This window comes from Periplaneta americana, chromosome 5 (assembly GCF_040183065.1).
Source record: "Periplaneta americana isolate PAMFEO1 chromosome 5, P.americana_PAMFEO1_priV1, whole genome shotgun sequence".
Classification (NCBI taxonomy): Eukaryota; Metazoa; Arthropoda; class Insecta; order Blattodea; family Blattidae; genus Periplaneta; species Periplaneta americana.
In genome coordinates, this window is record NC_091121.1 from 48,075,610 (window position 1) to 48,088,552 (window position 12,943).

General features: G+C 34.6%; 1 protein-coding gene and 1 non-coding gene across 6 annotated transcripts in view; one reads left to right on the top strand and one right to left on the bottom strand.

Annotated features, from left to right (window-relative positions):
- Nox (NADPH oxidase) overlaps positions 1–12,943 on the top strand; it is an 804,684-nt gene that overhangs the window by 257,394 nt on the left and 534,347 nt on the right. The gene's annotated exons all lie outside the window — the stretch shown is intronic.
- On the bottom strand, positions 7,070–7,142 carry TRNAT-CGU (transfer RNA threonine (anticodon CGU)). Its single transcript has one exon. It is a non-coding gene; the product is annotated as a tRNA-Thr (tRNA).

Sequence of the window (12,943 nt, forward strand, 5' to 3'; positions counted from 1 at the left end):
AACTCATTACATAATCACGACTGGAGAGTAAGGACTACATTTTCACAATCATACAATCAATATTGTCGTTATTATTTTTTCAACAGATACTCAAAAGTACTTAGAGATCACACACGTCGAGCAGGTAGACCCTATTAGTTTCTCCTAACCAATGAAGTGAAGTAGGCTATTTACATAATAAATAATTGCTTTTAACAAGAAAATGGTTTACATACAATTAACTTTTCCTATTTCTCTTTTTGTTCCTAACACCCTTCCCTTTGCGATTTGTTTATATATGTACATGTATATTAAATAGCTGAGTAATTAGCCCTATTACATAGCCAGAAATTTAGTAACGCAAGTTATTGTAATAATTGCTGCCTTTATTCGCTGCAAGTGCATGTACATCCCTGTTTCTACGTTACAGTGGATGCGCTATGCGCCCGTGATCAAGGTCGAGCTCTTCTACCGTGATTGGGAGCTAATATCATCTCATCCCTGATCTACGAGTTTCATTTGTCCTTTCAGATTATGCATTGTTAATTCTGCAGTGCTCGGGAAAAGTCACATACGTCAGTTTCCGCAAACCTCTTTTGATAATTTATTGACAACTTACGGAACATCTGCTCGCTTGGAAAAAAATACATACATATTTCTCCCAATACAATAATTCTGCAGTGCTTGGGAAAAGTGACATAAGTCAGTTTCTATTAACCATTTTTGATAATTTATTGACGACTTACACTGATTTATGTCTATTTGATTTTTTTCTGTATGAATTATTGTAATGGGAGAAATACTTATTTACAGGGACATCATTTTATTTTTACTTCAATTTTTATTGTACCTGAGTTTTTTAATGTACTTCACTCCCATCCCTTCTACTAATGAAGTTCCAACTCCACACAGAGCCAAGACAGCAGATAGTAAGCAGTACTGAGTTACTGAGTATAATACGTTCCAGAAATATGTTCGCGTTTTCCAGTGACGAAAGAGCTTTCAATATTGAATCATATTTTCGCACAGGTACTTTCCGTTTGCCTACGTCGCATCCCAATTTCCCCCACCTGCTTCTGCTCGCTACTCTGTAAAAGCTGGGCTGTCTTAGCTCTTTTCTGAAAACATTAATTTCTCTTAGGAATTTGGCGTTTACGTAATATTATACAGCTGTTTAATTTAACTTAAATAGAAGGGCCTCGTTAAGTAATTAACTGTCACGTGATTTCCTCCCTTTCTACAATCCTGCGGCATAACCACTTGGACGGACAGTAGATAGCATGTGTGAGTAATTTTATATTTTCGGGTCGGGCAGAAGTGAAGATTGAATTAACAGTACGTAGAGTAGGTATAGAATTATTTCAACATGAGTTACTAGTACGAAGGACGAAACTGGCAATTGGAATTAGATGCAATAGTCTATAGTGCGATAATATGCACAAAAGAACTGAAGCCTGTATCGAAATGAACGGCCACCATTTTCAAAATTCATATTATGATTATTTTCCAATTTAACTTCTTTCTCTATATTGTACGCTAATGTGCTGTAGACAGTATAATATACACCGCGTAATGATTACGTTCGCATGGATAACTCACTTCGTGAGTAAAAACACTTATTGTTAATACAGTACTGTACTTTGATTAAAGAAAAACCTAATGAAAATTATCAAACTCAAAATCGCGATATTTTCTAGTTTACGTAAATGGATGAACTACTTTTCTTCCTTCCTATACCTAGTAGAGTGATTTGTGTTTTACGCCAGTATCATCGAACTCCAGTCTTGGAGGGGGGAGCAAGCGGTGTTTCCGGTTCTCTAAAGGTATAGACAGGTTAATATTAAAAATGTTAGTAAAAATAAAATGATGTCCCTCTATTGTTTTCCAAGCGAGCAGATGTTCCGTAAGTTGTCAATAAATTATCAAAAAAGGTTTGTGGAAACTGACTTATGTCACTTTCTCCAAGCACTGCAGAAATCATACAGAAAAAAATTAAATGGACATAAACCAGTGTAAGTTGTCAACAAATTATCAAAAAAGGTTTGCGGAAACTGACTTATGTCACTTTTTCCAAGCACTGCAGAATTGTCATGTATGGAAACTCGCATCTTTTAATCATAATATAACGAGCAAGAAATTTTTCCTACTATCATAATAGCTTTATAATAATAAATTAATATTATCCATACCCAGACGGATCAGATTGTACATGGGCAGCATTTCTTTATGAATGTCCTTTGCTGCCAGATCTTCTGCTCAAAATTCGCACAACGAATCGCTTCTCAACAATTGCATTTTCACGCAGAGATACTGCCATCTTGCAGCTCCTGTTTCTTTGTTTCGCTTTTGCAGCTTGTGCGCATATCGATTACCTTGACATTTTCTATAATACTTTCACCTCTATAATAGTTTAGTATATATTATGTGTTAAATCAATGGATTAATGCATTTTTCAAGACTTAAGGTGTTTTAATATTCGCGATATTAATTGCCGCGCTATTTACTACAACTGTGACTAACATTGTTTACATTTACACGGGCGTAGATTGATTTCATATTGTCAATGGACAGTAAATAAATGACGCTACAATTCATTGTGTGCTGCAATACATAGCACCGTCGTACAGCAACCGGTTCACAAAATTATTGGCTACTACATAAATGTCTGATTATTTATTGCTGTCAAAGATAACTATAGCAACATCACTTTACAACCGGACGTGTTTTGAGAGTCAGTACAGCGTGTCCTGCGCAAATAAGGCCTCGAGACTGAGCCAGGTGGAGATCATTGACAGCGCAGAAGCCGCCTCTGGACGCTGCAGTGTTGTGGGGCAGATAATCTGTGTCGAATATTCTGGTCGCCAAATGAAGCAGAAAGATATGGTCAAGGTCCACCAACTACCTGCTCTGAAAGTCAATTAATGTCCGTCGGTTTGAATCAGTGCTTCGCATCTTCTGGGATTCTGGTCGAGCTACAAGTACACTGGGGTCTGCTTCAGGATTCTATTAGCGCTAGCTGTTAAACCTACAGTCTTGAAAATGACTCGTTAGAATAACCGAAACGTTTCACATATCTGTCAGAGCATCTGATTACGTCAATTCCAATGTAAGTTTTTGTAAAGCTTTTTCAACAAATATTTATCGTTTGAATTTCCCATTATCCGTTTCTTCCGATTCTTTTATTTTTCCTCTTTTAATATTTTAATTCGTCCTCTTCCCATAGCTCGAAGAGTTCAGCAACTACACAAAGAAATTTTGTTATTACTTACTTACGGCTTTTAAGGAACCCGAAGGTTCATTGCCGCCCTCACATAAGCCCGCCCTATTCTGAGCAAGATTAATCCATTCTCTACAATCATATAGCACCTCTCTCAAATCCATTTTAATATTATCCTCTCATCTACGTCTCGGCCTCCCCAAAGATCTTTCTCGCTCCGGCCTCCCAACTAATACCCTATATGCATTTCTAGATTCGCCCATACGTGCTACATGCCCTGCCCAACTCAAGCGTCTGGATTAAATGTTCCTAATTATGTCAGGTGAAGAATACAATGCGTGCAGTTCCGCATTGTGTAACTTTCTCAATTCTCCTGTAACTTCATCTCTCTTTGCCCCAAATATTTTCCTAAGCAATTTATTCTCAAACACTCTTAATCTCTGTTCCTCTCTCAAAGTAAGAGTGCAAGTTTCACAACCATACAGAACAACCGGTAATATAACTGTTTTATAAATTCTAACTTTCAGCTTTTTTGAGAACAGACTGATGACAAAAGTTTCTCAACCGAATAATAATAAACATTTCCACACTTATTCTGCGTTTAATTTCCTCCTGAATGTCGTTTATATTCGTTACTGTTACTGCAAAATATTTGCGTATAATCTTGATTATCATTTTCAACTTCTTTCTCTTTCTCTACTTAATTTCCACTACTAGCTCCTTTACTACTATTATTTTCTTTTCAAATGCCATTTCATTTTTTAAGATCTTCAATTCTTAGTTCACAATATGATTTCTTATTTTATTGTAATATAATTTCATTTTGCAATATAATTTCTTCGTCGACAATAAAATTTCTTCCATTACAACACAGTTTCTCCTTTTACAACGTAGTTTCTTCTTTTACAACATATTTTTTTTCTTTTACAATATAATTTATTCTTCTACAATATAATATCATTTCTTCTTATACAATATAATTTCTTCTATTATAATGTAATTTTGTTTTTGCAACAATTTCTTCTGTTTGCAACATAACTTCTTCATTCTACGGCATAATTTCTTCTTTTGTAGCATAATTTTATTTTGCAATATAATTAACTTAATTTAAAATATAATTACTTTTTACAATATAGCAATTTTTCCATTTACAGTAGATCCTATCATTTCACCATTTACAGTATTTTTTTTCCTATGCGGTACCATTGTATTATTTTACAGTACCGCTCCCACTGTATCTTCACCATCTGTTTCTGAGATTTTTTCATAATAATCTCCTCTTCTATTACAGATAGCTTCTCCTCCTGTCCTTATTTGTTCTTTTTTATCGCAGTTTTCTTTTTCTTTTTGTTCTAGTCTTTATTATTTTTTATTTTCCGAACGCTACTATCTTTTTACAGTTTCGTTCTCTACTACAACTGCCATTTCTATTAATACTTCTACTACCATCAGCGTTATTTTTTGGCATATTGCAATTTAGTGAGTCATTCAGCTAGATTTGCTTAAGGCAAGCGAAGAATACGATTTTGTATGTCAGGGACATTTACAATAAAGAAAGGATTGAGGCGGCTTTCGTAGAGTATTCTCTCTAGTCTAATCATAATACTCCACCAATCATCTCTTCCACTTTGAATGGAGTCCATTCTTCGAAATGGTCTTTATGTGAAAAACTAACGTAATTCGTAAAACCTTTTAACATTTTATGTCTAAAGAATAAAATGATAAAGAATATGCACCTGTAATAACACTATTTATCTTAAAATTGTGCACTAGTACTGAGGTTTCCTACTTTACGCGTGGTTTCACAGATGTAAGTTCATATGCTTTAAAATTAAGTTTGATGTACAGACGGACGCGCTGCCATGAATATTTCATAAGAAGAGCGAATTAAAAAGAAAAAAAAAGTGGAGTGATGTCCCACATACTCACGCTTACATCTGTAAGGTCTAATAGATTGTGTAACTATTTTTTATGCGCTGTTTCGTCATTGCAAGTGGATTATGCTAATCGAACCAAATTGGAAGATGCGTTGCGCTTGACATCAGATATTTAAATCAGAGCTCCGTAATGTATGCACACCTCTAAGTAATTTCTTCGCAATCAACATTCCTGGTGTGGGACGGAACCCAGCTCCGTGACGTCATGTCCATCAACCGTCGGGAGGCGATCTTCAATTGGAGACAGACCCGACTTTCTTACACCACAGTTAAGTTATATAATACATGATAACATTCAATAATTTTCGTCTCTTCCCTTCTCTTTCTTACTTCTTTTGTAATGCGTATTTTTTGCATCCTTTCTCAACTTTTTCTTTGATGCTGTTCTTTTCTCTACGTACTGTTTCTTCATCTTTTCCCCATTAATTGTGTATTTCACCATTCCTACTTATTTTTCTTACTTCCCTCATTTCCTCTTTTTCTTCGTTAATGAGTGTCTTTTACTTCTGTAGCCTATTTCTTGTCCTTGTCCCTTCATTCACTTTGCGTTTTTGTCTCATTTTAAGTTTTGTAATTTTTTACCTATGCCTTCATTTTTTGTTTAAGACTTCTTACTTCCTTCGTTGTTTTTATCTCTATTTTCTTTTTTCATGCTTTACTGTTTTTTTGGGAAATTGTAATAATACGTACGCACACACACACACACATACACACACACACTCTCTCTCTCTTTCTCTCTCTCTCTCTCTCTCTCTCTCTTTACATACAAAATGAGTATACAGTAATTAAGATGAAAGATTAATGGGTCAGAATCTATACTAATAATAAATCTGTAGCCGAAATGTTTCTGGTAATTTTCGATTTTCCAAAAATAATTGGTCCTAACATATATAATTAACCACCCTGAAACCGAAAATCGATTTTTTTTTAAATTTTTGTTTGTCTGTCTGTCTGTCTGTATGTATGTTTGTTACCTTTTCACGCGATAATGGCTGAACGGATTTCGATGAAAATTGGAATATAAATTAAGTTCGTTGTAACTTAGATTTTAGGCTATATGGCATTCAAAATACATTATTTAAAAGGGGGGTTATAAGGGGGCCTGAATTAAATAAATCGAAATATTTTCGCTTATTATTGATTTTTATGAAAAATGTTACATAACAAAAGTTTCTTTAAATATAATTTGCGATAAGTTTTATTCCTTGAAAAATTTTAATAGGACTGATATTTAATGAGATAAATGGGTTTTAAAATTAAAATAACTGCCATCTAAGGCCGTGTAATGAATTAAAAAACAAATGACTTCGTCTATAAGGGGCCTTGGACAGCAATAATCGAAAGCTATGAAAGCCTACAGATAATGTTTCTGCGTTTCTATGAAGTAATATCGGAAGCTAAATTAACCGATTTGTATAATTAATTATTAATTCACCATTGGAAAGTGTAGCTTCTCTAGATGGACATAATCATATGTTATCACAGTAACTTCTTAGTGAATCGAGGACAGGTAAGATTAAAATAGATTCTTATGCACAGAAAACTTGATAGGCTATTCTGTATAGGTATTCGTTTCCTGTATATTTCCCAAACTAATTTTTATGACCAAATGAGTGGTCTCTGGATCAAAATGATCGCATTTAAATTTTTTAATTCAATTTAAATTAAGTAATATAATAAACGATTTACCCTTATATCAAACACGAATGTTCCCTGGATCAAATGTTCTATTTTAATTATATAATTACTTTATATTTATTTCTAACGGGTGAAGCGGAGCGCACGGGTACGGCTAGTATGTAATAAAGCAATTTTTAAGAATAAAAACTTAAGATGGGAAAATAATTAACAAGAATGATTAGGAGGGAAGCGTTAAGATGGAACAATGATTATATGACTATTATTAAGATAATTAATATTTGAGGAGAAAAATTCGCTCCGGCGCCGGGGATCGAACCCAGGTTCTTGGTTCTACGTACCAAGCGCTCTGACCACTGAGCTACGCCGAATTCAATCCACAGCGCCGGACCGAACCCTCCTCCCTCAATTTTTCTCCTTGAATATTAATTGTCATTATTACAGATATCATTCTGTAGGACAAATTAATAAATCTATAATATTCTCATAGCTGCAGTGCATATGTGTGTACAGATTACTGTGCACGTAACTGCGGAATCCCGGCCAAACAAGTCACTCAACTGAGTGCGCTCCGAATATAATGGCAGTTGACATTGGACATATACGTCAACATATATGCCTAACTTGCAGTCAGGCCACAAAGGGAAACATTGAAGGAGAAGGGTTCGGTCTAGTGCTGTGGATTGAATTCGGCGTAGCTCAGTGGTCAGAGCGCTTGGTATGTAGAACCAAGAACCCGGGTTCGATCCCCGGAGCCAGAGCGAATTTTTCTCCTCAAATGTTAATTGTCAATATTACAGATATTATTCTGTAGGACAAATTAATAAATCTATAATATTATTAAGGCGAAAAACAAGGCGGGAAAATAAGTCCATGACAATGACTAAGAAAATAATTAGTAGGGAATATACAATAGGTATACGACAGTGGTTAAGGAGAGAAAGATGAGAAGGAATATGTAGAGCAAAATTATTAAAGGATAAGAAACAGGAAAAGGTAAGAGAACAAAGAATATGACACGTAGGCTGAATAACAAAAAGAAGAAAGAGTTAAAATTCATTGTGAATGATGAAGAAAATATATAAGAAGAGATATAATTTAAAATGAACATAATAAGGAAAGTAATTGCTCGAAGAGGATTTGAAGAGGAATACTAAGATAATATATGGAAACGAAGATGGCGACCATGACGATGATATTGAAAATCGATGACGATGATGAGGGGAAGATGAAAGGGAAATATAAATAAAATATTAGGATCGAAGGGAAGGAAAGAAAAATATAAAAAAATAAATAGAAGAGTATGATTGTGAAAGGAAAGGAAGATGATTATTATCGTAAATATAGGAATGATGAGGGGAAGGAAGAGATTCAGAAGGAATATGTTCAGAAGAAGGATTAAATAAAAGGATGTGGATAAGAAGAAAGGAAACGGAGATGGAGGGAAATAAATATTATGTGAAGTTAAGCCACTAAATTATATCAGAAATCTGTCTCTATACACGGCTCTTGAAGTCAGACATAGACTTCAGTTCGTTTTCTTCTTTAATTTTGAGCATTGAAATGTAAGAAGTCTGTAAAATGAGAACCTGATACTTAACGTTAATTCTTAATCAAATGGCTTTTAATCCTACGAATCGATGTAACAGACGCCCGTACTTATGGAGGCACATTAGCTTCATATTTATTTATGAGTTAATGAAATCCGTAGTTGGAAGATTCTCCACGTGAGGGAATGGAAGGCTGCAATCCATCAAATTGGAAACAGTTGAAGATAATGAGGGAGTCTATGTTCGGCTGTCTCGTCGCCCGTAGTTACGTACTGTGCAATTATTGCAGAATTCGTGTTCCGGCCGCCAGATGGGATCGTGATCAGCCCTCGAGGATTCTACAAGCAAGCCACGCTTGTGGAAAACTACAACAAAAGCAATTTGAGTCTCTTCCTTATGTATTTAAAGGATAATATAGTAATTTATTTTCAAGCTTTTGACATTGAACCGGAACTATTTCTATCTTGACCTTCGGATCGCAATTCAATCTATTGTCGAGCTTAAAATTGTTTGCACAAAATGAAAGAAGTCTTACAAAACAATTTTATGTATATGCATCCGTGTGTATGTGTTTGTTTTGTTCGGCGAAATTCTCTACAGGTTTACAATTTTATTCATTATTGAAACTAATGTGGCAAAACTGTGTGTGCACACAACGTTAACCATGACAGCAAAAATCTGTAGGCATCAGAGGTCTGCATCGGACGTTTTCACTCGAGCTCCAAGTAGTTCATAGCATAATCCGACAGGTAGCGCACATACATGATGGGTAAATTGTCACGAGCGATAAATCCTCGAACGGTATAAGCCGAGCGTTAGACATTCGTTCTTGTTACAGTGATGAACTGTGTAGTAACATCATAGATGTTTACCATTTCAAAACTTGCTTTAAAATGTAATATAAATTTTGTAGGTAAATGTTTCCCCCCCCCCACCCCCACACAGGAGTGATTATGTTTTTGCCATATCTGATAGATGTTATTGGATGTAAATGTAATTATTATAAACGGAGAACGCAATCACGATAATGTAAGAACTGTATCAAGTTTTCTAGTAATAATAATAATAATAATAATAATAATAATAATAATAATAATAATAATAATAATCTCTAATAATTAGTGTATCAATCTTTGCGTCTGTAACAGTTGTGCAACATGATTATTCGTTTTATTATATTTTCTGTGACGTTATCTCTGTACTAATATTGTTATTAATCTACTGCTATATCAATAATATTTTGTAAAACGTTTCTACATTGACGCAGTGTATAGGCAGAACACTATGTATGGCCCTATCATATTACTGTATATATGTGGTAAATCAAATATTGAATAATGATTAATTAGCAATAATAACTGTATGTCGAAGTTTATCATACTATTTTATTTATAACTTCATGTTCCTGTTTTGGTACGTTCCATTGACTGTTCCATTAAACGTTTGTCATAAACGCAGAAAATAAAGCCTTATTTTTACCGTGTGAGCAAAACATATGTGTATCTTATGTGTCGCCTTCCATACAAGATAAGACATGTCGGTGAGATGACCTTGTACTGTGCTTCTATTTATTACGAGCGTATCACGACCGATCGTATCTCACTCGAGGGTGCGACACTCGACCGAGTTCAAGCGAGCGATTGAACTCCAATGCAGCACTCTGGTAGGTTTGATTCCTTGAAGAGTAATCGACTAATAATCATGAAAATTCAACCCTGCAGATATCGCTCCGTAAACAGTTATCAGCCATGAACAGTAAATCATGAAAATTCAACCCTGCAAGTATGATTGATTTCTTGGACAGTTATCATCAATAATAAAATTATGAGTTAAATATTCATTTATATTTATGTGAAGAAGATGATACGAGTCCACACCTGTGGAGTAACGGTCAGGGCGTCTGGCCGCGAAATCAGGTGGCCCGGGTTCGATTCCCGGTCGGGGCAAGTTACTTGGTTGAGTTTTTTCCGGGGTTTTCCCTCAACCCAATATGAGCAAATGCTGGGTAATTTTCGGTGCTGGACCCCGGACTCATTTCACCGGCATTATCACCTTCATCTCATTCAGACGCTAAATAACCTAAGATGTTGATAAAGCGTCGTAAAGTAACCTACTAAAATAATAAAAAAAAAAAGGATGATGATACGATGAGCATCTAGCCTGTGCACTTTCATGCAAGTCGTAATTATAAATGAATAAATCAATAAATAAATAAAGTAAATAAATAAGTAAATAATAATATTAATAATAATAATAATAATAATAATAATAATAATAATAAGTTTGTTGCTGGAACAAAGATACATTTTGTGTTAGTTAATAAAAATCACTCCAGCACTCCAGCAATAAATGGACAAGTAAACAAATAAACAAGAAAGCAAACAAACAAATAATTCAATCATAAGTAAATAAAGAGATGAGTAAATAAAGTAAATAAATAAATAAAGAAATAAGTAGAATAAATAAATAAAATTCAACCTTGCTAGCTCCCTGTGAAGCAACTATAAATTTGCAAATTATTCAACTATAAATTTGTTTCAAGAGAAAGTTTTATTTATTTTTGATGGGAGAATATCGAGACAGTAGTTCTTGAAATTTCATGGCAATTTGTACAAAGTCATGGCTTATTATTTAAGAAATTGTGTATTAAACATCGCTAGGGCCATCATTAAAGTCCATTGTTTGGTCACTGACGCAGTGGAAACATGTTAGCTGTATACGGAGTATAGCTCAGCTGCAGGATTAGTACATTAAGTTTCTGATTAATATGGTGAAGTATGAGAGTATCTTGATAGCAGACTTGCATTCTCAATGAATTTATTTTATGTAACTCTTGAACAAGAATAGCCTATTTAAAGGATCTATCTACAGCTATTAAAATTACCGAACCATCAAAGAAAACACTAATTAACACTCTCCAATTTTTGGAACACTTTCATAAATAAATATATGAATCGCAAGCAATTTCTGCTACTGAAAATGTTAAGGCCAAGTTGTTAAATATTCTAAAGAAAAATCTCAGATATTCAGAAGAGTTGTAGCAATATAGACATCTCTGATATTCAACATATTCATTTTTTACCAATTACTTTTTCTGATGTTGAAAGAAGTTTGTCTAATAGGGAAAAGGAGGAATTTTTAAATGCGTTTAAACTGCCAAATTTAACACCAAACTGCCACGCAGGCGCCCGGTTTCGCAGGTGGACAAGGTCGCATTTTTCCTCGAGGTCTGTATTATTTCAAACAAGCTGTAACTTCTTGAGATCTCTCTTAAAAAAAAGTTTTAAAAAAGTTTCTCCATTTGTCAAAGAGAACCAGAATAAAAAATTCATATTTCATTCAAAATATCAGAGTTATCCCCCTCCCATTCTCCATGAGTGGGACCAAACGGAATGCTGTCCATGACGCAATTGAGATTTGGAAAAGTCAGCATTTTATTGGTCCATTTAAGAGAAACTAACTTGTATACTTCATATGAATCACCTTGTATATAAAGAAATATAGGTAAATAAATCAAGATGTCGGTGGATAAACAATTCCGTCAATATTTTTGTTATGTTTTTATTTATATTTTCTATATCTCAAATATTTTGTTGGGATAATTTGACGGGGAAGTGGATGGATGGATGGATGGATGGATGGATGGATGGATGGATGGATGGTGTAGGTGAATGAGGAAAATTTTGCGTTTATTAAATTCACGTGAATTTTACACTCCAGTAAGCTACTTTCTCCCAGTGTGTGAGAAAGTAATACAGCCAAAGAGAAAACCAGAATGTAACTTACTGCTTCAAGTTACCGCTCCTTGAAAATTATATGTAACAAGTAGTCTTTTGTTTGAATATGGAAAGCATTACTTGAAGCAGTAACCATAGGAACATTCAGATCGAGGCAGTAAAGTTAGACGCATCATTTCCTAGTACGTGCCGAATGTACAGTTTTATGAGTGGGTTGTGAAGCAAAATACGCCAATTTGACGGCCGTAAATATCACTAATTTCTTCATCACTGCAACACGCTTCATATTTTTAGCCAAACGATAGGAGTCACGGAATAGAATGATAATTTTGCCCCTCACCTCTGATTGGCTGAATGTTAGCAGCCAGTTTAATGTGTGTTATTTGATGCAAATCGCATGTATGGAGAACACAAAATTGATACCGATTTCTTGCAAAATGGCGGCCATTATCAGATGAATTGAGATGAACCCCGGTAACGACTTGATTATGTTTCCATGACTTGAAACGTGGAGGTCAGTAATTGTTGACAGCATTCAGTAAAAGGAACAGAAGGCTGTAGTATTGATCCTAAATTTGTATTTGTCTTTCTGTCTCTCTGTATCTGTCAGTTTGTATCAGTCTTCCTGCCTTATTCTTTTTCTTTGCATACGTCTTTAACTCTGTTCTCTTCGCTTTATGTAGTGTGTCCGTCTGTAGCCTTCCTATCTTTTCCTGTCTGTGCCTGTTATTTTCTAATCTGTAGTTCTCTCCATTTATATTCGTTTATTCGTCTTCTTTTGTAAGAGTCTGTATGTCTCATCTGTATATCTTTCTCACTTGGTACTTGTTTCTGTCTCTTTTCTTAGTCTCATTTTGTAAGAATCTATATATTCGTCTCCGTTGG